The 10539-nt window shown below is 43.4% G+C and overlaps 1 long non-coding RNA gene across 1 annotated transcript; it reads left to right on the forward strand.

Moving 5' to 3' along the window:
- Positions 1 to 798: 798 nt before the first annotated feature.
- On the forward strand, positions 799 to 9363 carry LOC137889472 (uncharacterized). The gene is made up of 3 exons (XR_011105222.1): positions 799 to 904; positions 4475 to 4745; positions 8548 to 9363. It is a non-coding gene; the product is annotated as an uncharacterized lncRNA (long non-coding RNA).
- Positions 9364 to 10539: the final 1176 nt, after the last annotated feature.

Genomic DNA, 10539 nt, shown 5'->3' on the forward strand with positions numbered 1-10539 from the left:
CGTACTATGTGCAATAATCCTGTGGTGCGCCTTGTGTTTTGTACTTTGTTGACGTACTTGATTGATATATGATTCTTAACAATTGCTGATGGGTAAAATAAAGTAACCACGTTTTTTTGTGCATCACCAGGTGACGAACCTTTATCTAAAAATGGTGACCAAGTCTGTCATTTTCTTTAATAAACTTGACGCAGTGTCACCTTTTTTGATCTTACATGGAATTATTCTTTTTTTATCAAGACACATTTTGCAACTCATACCTGAAGAAATCCCTCTAAGAAATTAGATTTCAGACATATTGTGACAAGTTTCAAAGCACACTAGAGGAGACGGCCCCTCTGTGGACCAAACTGTTCCTCATTGAGGTTTGAGCACACTGATATCTCAAAGCAGCTTTTGCTGTAGTGTGAAAATGAATAAAAGGGGGATGAAGAGTTATATGTGCGTGGAGGGGGTCTCTCTTGTGAGGAGTCCTTTACACTGATAATTCTCTGGGGGATTGCAAGGGGGGAGGGGGGGGTTGTTGCAGAGGAGGAAAGAGAGGAGAGGAGGGCCGACTGAGGATGTGCACACGCACTGACCCTGGAGGTTGCGTTCCCCTTTAAAAGTCCCATCCCACTCAGATACGCAGAGCTCATGCAGGATCTGCTGCGGCAGTGGGGGAACACTGCTGAGCTGTGCAGTTTATGCTGCCAGCAAGCGTGCAAAGAAGAGGAGGGGGAGCGAGCGCGTACAGGAGGAGGAGGAGTGAGGAGAGAGAGAGTGCAAACAATGTCATTCTGTTCAGGAGGCAATGCTGCAGTCAACTTTGCAGCGCCATGGAAGCACATCACCAGCAACCAAGAGGCTCCGAGTGAGTGCAGAGAAGTTTTCCTCCTCTCCGCCCGGCGTCCGAGACTCATCTGTGGGTAAACATTTTTCTCTCTTGTGTTATTTACCTTTTATATTGTCTTCTTATGTGTCTTGCCTCTTTGTGTGGGATGGTACACTTCTTAAATCAGCCTTACGGGACTTGACATACGTCTGTCGGTGTGTGCATGCCTGCAGTGTTGAAGCTCCCGGCTGCTTCTGTCTCAACATTGTCAGCCTCCTCTGCACCAGTAAAAAACCAGCCAGACAGCCAGTCAGTTAGCAGTCAGGCTCCACTGCCCCCTCATCCATGTTTAACGCATGGTACAGGCTGGAAATAGCAGCCGGCGTGTCAGATAGCCGCTGGTTGAGAAGACTCTGCATTTGACACAAGGACAAATAGACTAACCAGGACGCGAAGAGTTTCCTCCACTAGAGGGGACTTCCATCTTTGCTGACTTAGCTTTTAGAAGAGTACACGTAGTCCCGGCTCCATGCTTTTTTTTGCTGGTGATTGTGGATTTGTATTTATCAGCATGTGTTAGTTGTGAATATGATAGTGGACACCGGAAAGAAGGATCTGTTGTATCAGTGGTCCTGATCTGTCGGTGTCTGAGCGCTGAAAATGGGGGAATGAGAATGAGGCTACAGTGGCCTGCATGGGACAGGGCAGCTGTGGTGCAGTCATGAAGTTGTGCTGCAGCTACTAGGACTTTCCTTCCATCCTAAAAGTGGACACCAGGACAGAGTTTTAGAGAGTTTGTTTGTAGTGAAGTGTTTGTGCATGCGTTGATTAAGTTGTTATTTGTCTCTTGGATAAAAAACAGAAATGAAAAGATCTCTCAGAGCACTCTGGGTAATATCTCTGCAGCAACTCTCTTGCTCTAAAAGTCAGTGTTGCTGCTTTTGTCTTTTATGCCATATTGCACTGTCTGCGCTCAAGTGCAACAAAAATTGTTTGTGGGCGAAAGAACTACATATTAAAGCGAGTCGGTTCTAGATGTGCTCTGAAACCCGTCTGGATGATGGATCCAGACGGATCAGCTCCCCTGTAAGCGGTCTCGGTCTGCTCTGAGTTCACCTCAGGTAACTGTGCTAAGACCTTGAAAAAGCCGGCCCTTCGTCGTCAGCTTTGTGAGGCAGAAGTCCAAAGCATCTCTCTGGCCTTTGGATTTCTCCACACTGCAACGCAGGCGAGAGGGAAAGGGGACAGAGTGATAGCGAACTGTACATTAGGTCCGCGCCACATCCGGAGCACTGACATCATTTTTGAACATCTGCAGTTCTCCTGCTCACACTTTCACTGAGGGTGGGTGCTGCACTGCCAGCAAAGGAAATTGCCGCACTCACCTGATGTTCCTTGCACCTCACTTCTGCCCTCCCCCCACCTCCCGCCCGCTCTCCTCCTCTTCCCTCCCCCTTCCTCGTCTCCAATTTCTCTACTGTAGTCTCTCTCAGAGGTACAGTTGCCCAGCACAGCGCCTCACCGGCATGCTTTGCACCTCTGTGATTCTGCCTCCTCCTCCTCCTCCCTCCTCCACTCACACCCTCTCCCCTACTGAAAAAGTATGCAGCACATGCTCTCACCATCCTCCTTGAGCAATTTGCCTGAGTGACTAGAGAAGGGGGAGAGAGAAAGAGAGAGACAGATAGAGAGAGAAAGCAAGAGCCAGTGAGCCAGCAGCAGAGCAGCAATCCTGCAGTATCCTGCAGCAGCTGAGTTCCTGCAGCCTGGCCTCTAACACCACACATGCACATAAACACAGACATGCACACAGACATGCACATCATTCTCTCTCAGACACAAACAGTCCTTTAGTCACGTGACATAGTGGTGGTAAATGAGGGAGAGCAGGCCGTCTCACTCTGGACCGGACTATGAGTTAAGAGACAGAGGAGAAAGAGACAGAGACACACAGACACACACAGACACACACACTGCTCATGAAGCTCCACAGGGAGGCATTGGAGAGATTAGTTAGTTGCCCCCCCACCCCCACCCCCCGATGGTGCATTGTCCCGTTCCAGCACTCCAGTTCCGATGATGTAATCAATGCAGCAAGCTTTGAACTTGCTGGGCTAGGGGCTCCTTCCCCTCCCCCGATTCCCCCCCCGACAAAACACAGATGCAAGTGTGAGGCCTCAGCTGCAGTCTGTGTCCCAGGTAGGAAGATGAATAAATGACACTTTTATGTGATTATTTAGCTGAAACTGCGAAAAAAATATTTCCTGTAAGTGGGCCAGCTCAATGATTGTCCATATTTCACTCTTTTTCAAAACAGTGCTTCCATAAATGAAGAAACCAACTCAGTTGGTGAAACTACTACTGGCACTTTGTCAAAAACGCTGGCGAGCAGTGCAGTGCCGCATCACTCCTTCCAATAAATTAAAGCAAGTATCTGCAGGCAGATACGCCTCTACTGCTCTCTTACAAAGTTGTACAGCTCTTTTAGTTTCTGTCAGCAGGGAAAAGAAGAACCTCCGAGCAGCAGTAAAGTGCTTTGAGTTCTTTGTGGACGTAACATCGTGGTGACTTTGCTGTTTCATTGATAAGGTCATTGGTCTGTTGACGGGCTGCAGTGGAGAGCAGCACCAGTGATGTACAGTACAGGGCTTTAGAGACGCTCAGGCAGCCTGACTGAGACCATATTGTAGCAGGTGAGTTTTGCTGAGCTGGTTCCTGCCGCTGCACCCAGAATCTGCCTAGTGATCAACTTCCACTACAGCAGTGATGAACTGGCATTACCCCTCCTCTAGTAAAAAAAACCCAGCTTGCATCAGAGCAGCTCTGCATAATTAGCACTCATGGATGGTGATGATTCTGCACATTTGATACGGTTGAATGTGTCGGTAGCTTAATAGAATGAAATGTACATTTGTATATATCTCTCTCTCTCTGATGGATCAGATAAAGGGTTATTTCTCGGCTACACTAATGAGTTGCTTTTTAATTAATATGTGCCATTAAACATCAGAGATCCAGGAAAATATGAATATTTCACAGGTTTTCCGTATCTTTGCTAATGCATTCCCTAAGATTTTCACAGCCATGTAATTCATACGGATGAGCTTCATCTGAAATTGATGTGGCCTTACCTACTGTGGTCACAAGATAATTTGATGAATCAGCAGCGTTCATCAGCATGCTGTGCCGGTGCCCAGTTACAGCTTCTGTAAACTATCAATTCTGCTGCAATAAAAAGAAAACAATACTGTGGATGTTCATTTGACGTGCATCCTTTCAGCTTACCAGTAAAGACTGAGGATTTTTGCATCAGCTAAGAACATCGTGAAGTGCTTCTTTATGATCTGTGACATGGCAAAGATGATCTGACAAGTCAGTACAATACAGCAACGTTCTTCTCTTCAAGGCTTTTTCAGTCAATTGCCCTCATCCCTCATTTCATCCCACCACCTCTGCTTTTGTAAAGAAATCTAGTTAACTACGTCACCCAGAAAATCAGTCATAATGTACCATCAAACAATAACTCCTTCATGTGTTAAAGAGCTCAAAAGTAAAAGCTGTGCATGCTAACTGATTGAAGCAGGCTGACTCATGCTGTTTTTTGTTTTTTTTCTGGGTTTCCCCCCTCTCTAATCCTCTGCTCCTCCCCCTCTGGTCTAGGAGCAGGCTCATACACCCGGTCCAGCTGTTGGTGGCGTGTTGGAACATGCCTTGACTTGTTGTACTGCCTGAGTGAAGCAGAGAGACACAGTCACAGGGAGAGAGAGAGGGGAAAAAGAGAAGAGGCTTGTGGTCAACAGTTTGTGAAGTGACCCACACAATGAGAGAGCCCTGCTGCACCTGTGGACAGACTACTGTGGATGTCAACGCCAGAGTGCACTCGCTGGAGACGAGCGAGGATGGAGGAGCTCCACGGCTGCTTCGCTGCTTGGTGAGTGTTAAAAAGTGTGTGGATAAAAGCCTCCGACAAATAATATTACAATTAAGCACTTCTGTGAATGTCTAGGTTAATTGTTATTGCAAAGCGGAGCACAGCGCTCCTTTACTTTAAAGGTAGAACTTCAGAAACACTAATTAGTGTGGGGAAATCAAAATATGCTGAAAAGGAGGCCTTCAGATCCACTTAATAAGGCCTGTAATTTGAAGTATAAATGAGAAAATGTGATCTTGGAGTACACAGCTGTAAGTGTTGATGCTAACACAATGCCATGATAACTATACAAAAGGTTACTGAATGCAGAGAAGTGTGATACGCCCAAACACACAGATACCAATCACACAGTGGCACAGTTACCTCTGCACAGACAGAGCACCACGACTCGGCCATCATTGTCTGACCACAGTCTGATCCTCACAGAGAGGGACAGCTGTTTTTGTTGTTGTTTTCTCCTCTGTTCAGACTGAAAAGCCGGTTTCCATCAGGAGACCCAGCAGCCTGCCTGTCCTTCCTGAAAAGCAGAGACCAAAGAGATAAAGACTTCAGAGCTCCTCGTGTCTCACAACTGATTTATATCTGGTTAAATACAGGAGGGGGAGACAGAGCTGATTGGAGTGTCTGCTCACAAAATTACAATGTTTGAGTCAGGAAGATTACATTTACTGTACGACACACAGAAAAGCAGATAAAGACAACCTTAACTGACCATCATCCACGTTGTCACGTGATTAGCTTGATGGTAAAAACGTGCGTACCTTTCAAAAGTCAAATACATAAATCATTTGGTGTCTTGTGTACTATTATCTGTGTATTTTACTTGTGTGTCGTCAAGACTGCATATAGTTACTGGGCAGCTTGTTGTTTACTGGTAACCAAATGAAGTGCACAAATGTGGGCAAGACTCAAAACCATATAATAAATAACACACTGCAATACTGATAAATTAATACTCATTAAACCATTTATCACCCCCCTAAAAGTTACAAAACTTTATAACAAAGGTAGAGAATAAAATAAAGGCTTTTATTACTTCTAATCATTTTCTATCAACTCAAACGCCTCCAGCGATGGATTTGAATGGTTACCTTGAAATTAACACATCTAGAAAGCTAAATCAATATATGTACTTGTGCTAAACCTCTAGAGAGGCTAAGCTCCAGCAGCAGGCATGCCATCGGTGTGCTTGTCATGTGTAGCATTGTTCAGAAACATGGCTCTACAGTAAATACTGGTGTCATTGTTAGCCATAAGATGATTAGGTTGCTGGAATGGGACTGCAGCGGGGAAGCGTGACCGTTTGAGCGTTGTTAGCTGACACTGGAACGACCAAGAAGTGCACAGCGGAGAGGAACGAGGTGGTGGAGTATAGTGTACGGGGCTGATGATGTTGGGTAGCTGGGTTAATGTGGTTTCCAGCAGATGAGGCCTGACAGCAGAGGGACCTAGCTCATTCAGGAAGTGTAGGTGGGTCTGGCGTATGGGTGTATAATATATATGTGTATATTTGAGTCTTTTCTTGTGTTACTGATGAGAATCTGTAGGTTGAACCTGTCATGAACTGTAAAAAAAAATCATTTAAAGCTAGTCTGAGTGTAATGAGGCACCTCTATGGTATAAAGTTTAACCATTTGTCAGTTAAATATCTAAAATCAGTACAATTACCAAAATGCTACTTTTAAAAACCAACCTATGCTCTGATATTTATCATCCAACAAAATAAGCCAAAGTTAATTTAACTTAGCAGTAGTGTTTTTTTGGTCATCTTAACTTAAGAATATTTCCCTATAAAATAACAATAAATCACCTATATATTATAAGTTATCAAAACTATTAATGAACCACAGCTATTTTGATCGTCAATTAACCAGTAAAGTCATTTTCCAAGTAAAAATAACACACATTACCTTGTTCCTTCTCTGCTGTGAAGATTTTCTTTCATATTATGTGAAAAAATTAAAAAGAAAGTTGGTCAGAGAAAACAAGACATTTGAAGGCATTTATTTATATTAAAAATAATAATAAGTTAAGTTAAGTTTGTTTAAACTAAAACTGGGGGAGACTCATGATAAGCCCTTTAGGCTTCTGGCCTCTCCTGCATATTAAATTATTATTTAAATCTTTTTGTTAAATGATCTGTTTTATGCGCCATTAAATATAAAGAAAAAAGAAAGGAAGACGCCATAATCATGTTGTTTCATTTGGATATCTCTCCAGGCCTCTTAACAGTATCCCGCTGCTGCATCTGCACACTTTAACTATGACTCTTGCCTATTTTAGGACTTATGAGTAATCCATTGCATGCTACTTTATATTAATATCTCTAATTAAGCCTATACCTATGTCATATTAGTACAACCAAAAAGAATACCGTAAACTAAGATTATTTAACCTGTCTTTTAACCTGGCAAACCTGAAAAGCTATATTAATAAAGTCAATATTCATCCACACCTCACACTGATATTTCCTACTACCATCATTTTTTTCAGTTTGGCCAATAGCACAAAAACATTAAGACAATATCCTCTGTCAGTAAAGCCGAACCCAGCCTGAAGCGTATTTGTGTACAGGTTAGTGAGTCGAGGCTCGTCACTGCGGCTGTTTGCTGTGTGATGCAGCGAGGCAGCCACTCATTCATTCAGCAACCAGGGTGTTGTTTTCACTGGCATTCCTCAATCCTGTATTAGGGATTACATCAAGCCCCGAGCAGGAAGGAATTCCTGAAATCATGTGTTCAGTGAGGGCAGCTTCTGGCTCGCCACAAGGAGACAAAACTGGCAAACTGAAAGCCAGTGTTGGTCAGTGGACATCACTTGTGTTTGTGTGTGTAAGGTGAGGACAGACATAAATATTTAGTGTTAGCATCAGCCCCAGGGCATCCAAAATCATGTATTTTAGTATCTAAATTAATTTGTTTACATCAAATAGGGTTAAAATGTTCTAACCATCCATAAAGCGAGGAATTTCCAGTTATACAACCATAAATGCGTCATAAAATGCACCCAAAGTAGACATGGAGAGCTACAAATAGCATTGCTGCTGGATTTGAACAGTAAAGATACTCCAGATAGAGGACGTTCATCCACCTGTATGCATTCCAAACATCCCTCCCGACACCTCTCGATCCTTCATAGCGCCCTCTGTTCCTTCATTTGCTCGTGACTGCAGATTGTTCATAGTATCCATGTTGTCCTGTCAGCAAAGCAGAGTCCACAGGGAGAGGACAGTATGGAGTGGTCAGCTGGCCCGAAATAGCGCTGCAGTAAGCAAACACAACTGATAGCAAACAGGATCAGAGTCCCTGAGGTACATCAACACACAGGTACTTGCATTATATGGTACTCGTGTGAACAGATAGCCACACACACACAAATAGATGAGGGCTAAATCAAACAGAGCTTTTTGTTGCAAAGTCATGAGTCATGGCAAGTCTATTCTTAGTGTGTGTGTGTGTGTGTGTGTGTGTGTGTGTGTGTGTGTGTGTGTGTGTGTGTGTGGGGGGGGGGGGGGGGGGTTGTGTTTGTCCAAGTTGTTGTGCACTTAAAGTGATGCTGCGTAAAAGCCTAGAGGAGTATCAAGAATCTGTTTGGGAACTGGCTTTGGGTCACTTTGGGCGGCGGAGCGTAGACTTATCAATGCATCGCAGTTATATAAAACGGAGTTAGGCCGGGGAGTGCCTCTTTAAATCTTAATGCATAATTCCCAAAAAGAAACTGATATTCATTTTGATTTTACTTTAAAATGTATTAGGTCAATTTAGGACCAATTGTTATTGTTTTTTTCCTACTTCTCTTATAGAGCTTCAAACACTTGGCAAAGGACGACACCACACCCCCGGGGCTTTTAGTGTGAGGCCATTGCCTTCCAACAACCGATGCCACCAGGAAGCTGGGCATGAAAAGTGTGAGAGCGCCGGTAGTGCCAGACTCACGGGTGGAAGGTGTACGGCAAAATACCAGTCAGGGTCCTGCTGGGGAGGGACAGACGGTTGGATGCGGCTGCTGTGGGTGTTTCTCTGGCAGTGTCTTAGCTGGTTGTTGTGAGGAGTGAGAACGAAGCAATCAGCAAGTATACTGCCGCAGAAATTCTTCGCACTAAGAGGCCCTGGGATCAAGAGCCATCGCAAGAGGGAGGACAAAAAAACGTGAATCAGCATTGTGGCCGACACGGAGCCTGCTGCTACTGTAAGTTTGTACACGTGTGATGACACTGCAGGAATAAACCGAGGAGCTGATACATAATTAACTGAGGATAGATCACCCGAGCGCATGGCCTTTTTTTGTTTACAGCATCTACAATATTTACAATTGGATCAAAGCTCAAACTTCTACTTGTAGGTTCACAGTCCTCTGCTGCCATCTTGTGACAGAAATCAACATTTCAACATATCTTTTTGTTCATTGAACACTGCAGCAATCTGTAAAACCATTGAGACAATCGGAAATCTTTCATTCATAACACATGGCTCGGCTTACCATGATTCCTACTTTTCAGTTGTAAATGCATGTTGTTTTTGTCACCAAATATAATTCTGCTGCATGAATTGTAAGTACTCTTTGTGGTTCCAACCTTATACATTAAAAAAGTAGTAAATAAAAGTGACATAACTATTAATTAATTGGTGTGGTTTTGTTTTCAGAGTACACATGCACTTTTGTAATTATGTAGAAATATTGTTATGTAAACACTTTGCGCTGTGTGAAAGCAGCACTTTGAGACCCTTGAAACATAATGTTGCCATGTGTACAGAGGAGCCCTAATGAGTGCAGATGAGGCAGAAGGGCCTATAAGCCAGGTGCACACTAATTTAGCTTTTCACAGACACACACAGTAAGCGCAGACGCAGCTGAATGTACAGTGTGCTCCTGATTTCAGCTCCGAAATACAGCTTTTGTCTACAGAATCACAGAATCTTGAGTTGATGAATTGTTCAAACTTGATGGAAAGTATTGTGCATTGTAAAACTCTTTGTTGGTCATGTGTAATGATGATAATGCAGATGTGCTGGCTGCAGACTGAAAGAAAAAGACACCACTGCATTGCTGCAAACCCAAAAGGAGCTTGCAGTTTGTTTGTTGTTGTTTTTTTGGGGGGGGGGGCTGCCGCAATTCAGAAGCAATAAAATCCTGCTCTCACACAAGGTCGCTGCTCTATGGATTTAAATCAGTGTCTCCACTTCAACTCTTTTCTTCAATTACAAGTCCGACAAAGATTTAACAGCTGCTTGACACAAAGCACGGCAGACATAACTCATTAATCAAAAATGTGTACTTTATTATGGGGGGGGCTGTGATCCCAAAGAACTGCTTGACATTTACTTTGAGGTAAAAGGTGACCACCAGCAGCACATTGTAATTAAATTTGTATAATAACTTAATTCCAAAAGTCTTTTACTGCCCAGAGTGCTGAGACGGTCTCTGTTCACCGAGGGGGACGGTCTCAGGTATTCTTGGAAAGCGTTCCTGTTGGATGAGTAATGCAGTGTGTTATTGTGGACTTTTCCAAAAATGTCAGTTAGGATTCAGTCAGTTCAGTGAACAATAGAGCACAGGGCTGGGGAATATTGAGAATTCATATGTTCTGAGGAGCACCTTAATATTAAATAGTAATTAGTGCTAAAACGATCAGTCAATTAATTCATTTTTCAATCAACAGAAAAATAAATAGTAACAATTTCGATACTCTATAAATCATTCCAGGTCCTCAAACTGGGGGATTTGTCGTTTTAGTTCTGTGTAACTAAATACTTATTGCTTGCATTAAAATTGACTGACGTGTTGCTCGACTCAG

This window comes from Cebidichthys violaceus, unplaced genomic scaffold (assembly GCF_023349555.1).
Source record: "Cebidichthys violaceus isolate CVI_PGR_0920_01 unplaced genomic scaffold, fCebVio1.0.p SCAF_6, whole genome shotgun sequence".
Lineage (NCBI taxonomy): Eukaryota > Metazoa > Chordata > Actinopteri > Perciformes > Stichaeidae > Cebidichthys > Cebidichthys violaceus.